Consider the following 5,596-nt stretch of genomic DNA (forward strand, 5'->3'; position numbering starts at 1 on the left):
CGGCATGTTGTGAGCATGGTTGTCGCTCCACAACGCCGCGGCCCCACTCATGGTGTTGTAGGCCCTTGCTTTGGAAGCGTCACCGATGGTGCGAGTGACCTCATAACCGCATTGTTCACTTCCACCCGTATATCTTCCTCTCCATTGCGTCGATGAGCGATGTGCCCCACGGTGTCTCACCTCACTATCCCTCTCCGCCATCCCAATGCGCCCCTCATCCTCTTTGGCCGGACTTTGCCTCGCCGCAGGCTCTGTGGCCGCCATTCCCCGTGCTTGGGTAGTGGAGAATACTGCTAGCGAACCCAGCGTGGTTGGAGGCATTCCCATCCCTCATCGTGAGTCCTTCGTCCATCTCAGTCGAGCATGCGTTCATGCGGGGGGCCAGACAAGCGGCAAATCATAGAGGGGCCCGGAGGGTACACGTTCAACGTGCTCGAGCACATGGCTGGTATCGCGCCGTACTTCGACTCGCCCGGCGTGCAGCTGGACCCCAGCCCACCCGACGGCTGCACCGTCGACAAGGCCACGTACCTTGTCCGGCACTCGAACATCTACGCGAACGACGTATGTGCATCTACCTTGCCACTTGGTCTCACTTGCTGAACGGTCGGAGCGCATGCAGTTCGACTATGAGACCTACCTGTCCCCCTTTTTGTCGAAACTGGCCAACTACACCAACAGAGATGTCTTCACGCAGACCCCAGACCTCGCGTTCCTCGCCAACTACACGTCGCCGATCACCAACGAGACGGAGCAGATCGAGAAGGTGACGCCGTCCGGGCTTGACGCAGCAGCTGCATTCGCGGGGGTCATCAAGGAGTTGTATCCGAATCTACTCAACATCAGTTTATCCGAATCCGGTGCTTTTAGGGTCTGGGCGGCCTCTGGTGAGCTTTATTCCCCTTAATGCCCGGATCCGTGCTTAGGGAGAGAATTCAGCAAGCAGGGACGTTGACACAGCAAACTCGTTCATTGGAGCTTTGGGCAACAATGCCAGTCTCGTCACTGTCAATGAGGGAGAGAATGATAGTGCGGACTCGCTCACTCCACATGTGCGTACCCTGGTCTCGAACTCCTCTCGGGCGTGTCCTCACTCTTCAATGTCCAGTCATCATGCCCCGTTTTCGACTCCGCCATGGGCTCAGTGCAGTCGGGAGCATGGGTGCAGAAGTACACTGCGCCGTTGATCACTCGCTTCAACAACGCGGCACCAGGGTTCAATTTTACCCTCACGGACATTGTCGGCATGCAGCAACTCTGCGGCTACGATAACGTGATCCGCAACCAGACCGACTTCTGCAACATATTCACCGCAGAGGAGTGGCTCGATTTTGAGTACGCCAACGACCTCATGTACTTTTATAGCATTGGGTGCGTCTGTTGCTGGTTTCGGATCGCCATGTGCTGACATCCTTCCTCTTCCTCTGCTCGTCGATACAGATTCGGCAACATGATCGCTCCCCAGCTCGGCATGCCCTGGGTACGGAGCGCGCTCAACATCCTCTCCGCTAACGACACCTCCACTCTCAACCAGACGCTTTACGTCTCCTTCTCTCACCGCGAAGAACCCCCGCTCATCATGACGGCGCTCAACCTTTTCAACAATTCTGCCTACTGCCCCGCGCTCGACGTGAACAGCACAATGCCCACCGACCGCATCAACTACGACCGTGCGTGGAAGACGTCCCAGATCCTCCCTTTCCTCGGTCACGTCGGCATCGAGCGGCTCCAATGCGCAAACACCACAGTCAACTCGACTCAGTCTGACGACGGCGCGGAGACCATATCGGACGTGGGCTCGTTCGTCCGCGTGCTGGTGAACGGCGCGCCGATCCCTATCCCCGACTGCCAGGACGGTCCCGGACAAGCGTGCGCGCTGGGGAAATTCAGCGACTACATCCAGGGACGGGTTGCGTTGTACGGGGACTTCATTGGCGCGTGCGGTATCAACGACACGGTGACGAACAGGACGGACACCTTGTCGATCTATAATGCTTCAGTTGCTCATGCGTAATTTCGCTTCGGAACGAACCTCTCATCCACGAACCCTAGCACGAACTTTCATAGTTATTCACAGATTGTGGTGCATAATAGCTACATGATGACTTTATATTATATATCAACGCGATGGCCTCGTTTGCTTACGTACATGCAAGCTCCAGTCAGCATCAGGGCCCACCTGGAGTCGCAGTTAGAGTGTAGCATGCGGCGAGCGGGTTGACGCCTATCCCACTGCTGCTTGGCTTTACCCTCCATGTCCACCCCCCTGAACCTTGACGAAGAGGTCCGACTATACACCAACAACGCAGAGCGCGACCAATATGGGCTCCTTGCAACGCTGTTTGGCATCATCGTCGCCCTGGAATATCTCGAACGCGCGTATGTGCGCGACTCCGTGTCTGCGTCGGAGTGAGTACCCGATCATAACGCTCTTCCCCGGGTCGGTGCTGAGCGGCGCGGCCGAAGAGGTATTCTCCCGCATGCACGCGACTGCTGTCGCAGTACAAGACCATGCTGAAGCTCGTGGGTAACGAGGTGCAGTCGATCGAGCAGTTCATGGCGCGGTATCGGGTGAGCGTATGCCTCTTCGTCGCGTGCGTCTCGTCTTGTTCACGCCGCCGCTACCTTCCTACTGTTGGTGCGGCAGATGGACCATCCCGCAGCGCTGCATCGAATACAGGTGGGCGTGCCGGCTACGGTGGAGCATTCGAGCGAGGCAGGACCGGAAACGGCGAAGTGGGTCGCGGAGACGACGCAGGTGAGTTCCCGATCTCCATCCGACCAATGTTCCGCGCATTCTCGTTGGCAACAACAACGTCGACCCTGCGGTGTCCTCTTGGATGCACGATCCCCTAACGACCGACTGACATCTACGCCCGTCTCCCAGAACTTCATCACCTTCGTGGACGCGCTGAAGCTGCGCATGCGCGCGAAGGACCAGCTGCACCCCGTCCTCCAAGAGCTCGTGACAAGCTACGCGCGGTTCACAGGGAGCAAAGACTGGGAAGGCCGGAGCAAGATGGTCGGATGGTGCGTGCTCTCGGCGGGCGCGGCGGGATGAGACGGCGCTGACGACACTCCGGCGGGGCTCCGGCGTGCCGCGATGATGCGGTGCGCTGCCAGGCTGATCACGCTCAACGGGATGAAGGCGTCGGAGGAGCTCACGGAGGAGCAGGCGCGGCAGGTGAGCGATCCGGTCGGCGCGGGGCTGCGCGCGTGCACAGGAGCGCAGGGCTGACTCGCGCGTGGGACAGCTGTCTTTCGACATCGAGCATGCATACGCCGAGTTCTTCAGAAGCCTGAGTGGCAAGGACGACCATTCGTGAGAAGGCAGAGACGGACTGGGCGTGATGATGGGGAAGTGTGTGCTGCGCGACGGGCGCAGCGAGAAGGAGGAAGCCAGGACGGGTTGATCATGACGACAGTTGTACTCTAGACGGGCGGTATGTGTGTTGTATGACTACTTCCGCTTCGGCCATTCGGAGTCTTCGGCTTCACTGCCTTCAGCAACACCGTATTCTTGGTGTCCATGCCGGGGTCTTCCGGGACCCGGAGGCACAGGCCCAGAGGCCAGAGCGCCAAGGGGCTCCTCCTGCAGCATGGCTTGCACCACATCCTCATCCACAACTCCCATCTCACCTCCTCACGCCTTTGAGCCTCCGAATCGACTAGCCTGAGCCATGTCGCTCTTGGTCTCCTCTCACAATCCGTTCCGCACTCCGACAGTGACGCCAGTACCCACCGGAGCCACTGCGCAGTCAGACCCATTCACAGACTCAGCAACAGCATCGTCCACGCAATCGGCCTCGACCTCGTCGTCAGCAACGGCCAATACTCCCTCGGGATCTCCACCAGAGCCAAGTTCCGCTGCACGCGGTAATGGCTCACAGCCAGAGCCCTCGGTGAACGATCTGCTGAGCGAGGAGCTCCCGCCCGCGTACACCTCCTCTCCCAATTTCTACGAGGGCGAGGCGACACTCGAAGTTGGCCCACGGCGACCGTTCCAGCAACCACCGTACGCCCCACAGCCGCACCAGCCTCCATCCCAGTTTCCGCCGCAATCGTGGTCCATCCCACAGCAGACCGGGCCTCCGCATGGAGGGTACTACCATCCCGGAGGCTTCGCGCCACCCCCATCACACGCCTCACAGGCCCAGCAGCCGACTTCGGGACCGTTGTCCGATTTCGCGCGCGACTTCTATCACGCAGGGGGGAACGACGGTGGGCTCATGGGCGGAGGCAGCGCGCAGTACCAGACGGGAAATCCGGCCTCCGACCCTCCTAGCGATCACGCACGGTACGCTCACCCTCACGGGCCACCACCTCCGCCGAAGGACGCGGCCTCTTCCTCTCCCACTGCACCCAATGACGGCAAACCTACACCCACCCCTGTGCCCGGACACCCGCTCCTTCGGAATGGGAAAGTGTTGGTGTATCCTCCCGGCCATGAGTGCTACAAATGTGAGTCGCTTCTTGCCGCGCAGACGACACGCTTCCTGACCATACCTTCCTCAGGCCACAACACGGGCTACAAGAACCATGACCCGTCCCACTCGTGCTCGCGCTGCTGGGACAAGTACGCAAAGCCCTACGTCGGCGCGATCACCTACGCACCCTGGGGATCGGACGCCGCCACGTCCCCCACCGCTTCCTCCTCCGCGTACTCCTCGTCGAGCCTCCAGCGCCCGCTCCCGAACTTCCGCCCGCCTCAACAGTCGCTACACCAATCCAGCTCGTCCTGGTCGGGCGCCCCTCCCGGCGCCGCCTCCAACCTCCAGCGCGCGGCGACGACCTCGCGCGCGAACGGCTACCCCGGGGCCGGGGCCGGGGCTCCCCCGCGGCTCATCCCTATCGCGGGCGGGGCGGTGCCGATGAGCCCGTACTTGGACGGCGCGATGTACGGCGGGGGGCCGCGCTCCGTGGGCCCGCAGTTCCCGCCGCGGCAGTGGGGGCAGCTCCAGGGCCCGGCGGCGGGCGGGAGCGTGGCGGTCATGAGCCCGGGCGACCCGAGGATGGGAGGCCGGCTCTGTTGGCGGTGCGGGGGGCGGGGGACGACGTCGTTCTTGATCTTCGACGAGCAGACGTGCGGGATATGCAGCGGGGTCGGAAGGACTTTTGTGTAGGCTTGAGGGGGCGCGGCGACGGACTGGGTTGTGTGTCTGTGTCTTGGTTATGGTATGTGCTTTTTGTTGTTGTAGTTGTATGCATCCGACGGGCTGTCATCGTGGTCCGGTCGTGGTTTGGATCCCAGAGTCAGGCGTGTGTGGCTGGGTGGCCAGTGTACGTCGGCGATCTAGGAACGTGCTGAGGAACCTGTTTGCACGCTAGTCTCTAGGGCATATTTTGGCACTGCTCAGGGGATTGAGGCGAGTCATATACACATATCACGGTGGCCGACACGCAAAGATCGCGGAGACGAAGTCCCACCTGTGCGCGAGAGGTCTCAGCTAAAGGGTACGAGGCGGGCGTCCGTGCCCTCTTGGGTTCCCTGTGACGACTGTGAGTTAGCGTAGATTTGCCGCGGGCGGTACGCCGTGACTCGCTTGTAGCTTGTTTCGCTTCAGTGGAAAGCCGCATGAACGTGTCGTGCTTGCAC

Source organism: Epithele typhae (assembly GCF_022376455.1).
Source record: "Epithele typhae strain CBS 203.58 chromosome Unknown BXZ73scaffold_208, whole genome shotgun sequence".
In the NCBI taxonomy this organism is placed as follows: domain Eukaryota; kingdom Fungi; phylum Basidiomycota; class Agaricomycetes; order Polyporales; family Epitheliaceae; genus Epithele; species Epithele typhae.